Source organism: Ursus maritimus, unplaced genomic scaffold, assembly GCF_017311325.1.
Source record: "Ursus maritimus isolate PB19 unplaced genomic scaffold, ASM1731132v1 scaffold_23, whole genome shotgun sequence".
NCBI classification, from domain to species: Eukaryota; Metazoa; Chordata; class Mammalia; order Carnivora; family Ursidae; genus Ursus; species Ursus maritimus.
The window spans coordinates 17,683,683-17,685,136 of NW_024424786.1; positions in this window are offsets into that span (position 1 = coordinate 17,683,683).

Below are 1,454 nucleotides of genomic sequence, written 5' to 3' on the forward strand. Positions count from 1 at the left end.
ATTGACTCATGAGTTTTAAAAATTCATTATTTCTAGGGGCACCTGGGTGGCTCAGTCGGTTAAGCATCTACCTTTGGCTCAGGTCATGATCCCAGGGGCATGGAATGGAGCCCTGAATGGAGCCCCACATTGCATCGGGCTCCCTGCTCTGCCGGGAGCCTGCTTCTCCCTCTCCATCAGCCATTCCCCCTGCTTGTGCTCTCTGGCTCTATCTCACTGTCAAATAAATAAATAAAATCTTTATAAAAAATTCATTATTTCTATTCTTTATTCTGATTTTTATAACAAGGAAAAAAATGTAATTATTTTGATTTTAAAAACATACACTGGAAAAGGTACCATTTAAACCAGGCTGAAGTTTACATTATTTATTGCTATTTTTCTTTAAAAAATGCATTAGAATAAATATTTTTCTAAGCTTCAAAATAAATACAGTACATGGTTCTGGCATATTTATTTTTTTCTGAAAAGGTGCTCTGAATCTTAGACAACATAAATACTAGGCAGTGTGGTGGTTGCCATAGTAACAAATAAATAGGAGCATAAAAATACATTCCATTTTTCAAATGTATACACTTTTTTCATAAATATGCATATTTTATAGGTAAAAGATTATTCAACTCTTGCTTTACCTTCCCTTTTAAAGAGAGAAACATCTAATTCTTTAGAAATAAAAGATTATCATGCAGCAATAGAGCAGGCTCAAAAAAGTTTTAAAATGCTATATGGGAAATCTTAAGGTTTTTATGTCAATTTTCCAAAATGAAGACATGAAAAAAAACTCCTTTCATTTTAGATTACTTTAATGGTCAGTTCTTTAGGTAAGAATAAAATTGCATAAACTTCTTTTCCTCCCAAGCATGAAATTCCCTTTTATTTTGCATAAGTTTATTATTGCCATGAATTAAATGTAGCACTTGACCATGGAAAGCTGAAAGCTCTGTTGATCACAAAGAAGCCCAAGAAGTTTAATACTAACCCATGAGCTACTACTTAAATAAATGTTCTGAAAATATTTACTCCAATGTGCTAAATTGGAGTTCAAAGAGTTCTTTCCTTTCTCTTCTCCCTTCATTAAAATACAATCTTCCTGTTTACAGATATCCTAGTAGTCACAAAAAGGATATTGATAAAGTGTTCTGAGTTGTATACTTACAGCTAAAAAGGACTTACCCTACATTTTATAGGGTTGGAGAGGGGCTGTGTGATAAGCCATGATGTCAAGTTTGAAATTTATTGAAAGTTGTTGAAAGTCACTGTTCTGTTACCAAAACAGAACAGGAAGATTGCTCAATTGTTACTGGGACACAAATCCTTCAAATCCAATTACATTAATTTGGACTTCCAATTTGTTTCATTAACAACTATCATGTAACATTCTCCTAGAGTGAGAATTCAAAATTTTAAAAGATCACCATCTAGGCCATCTAGGCAGAGTGCCAAATAAGAGGTGA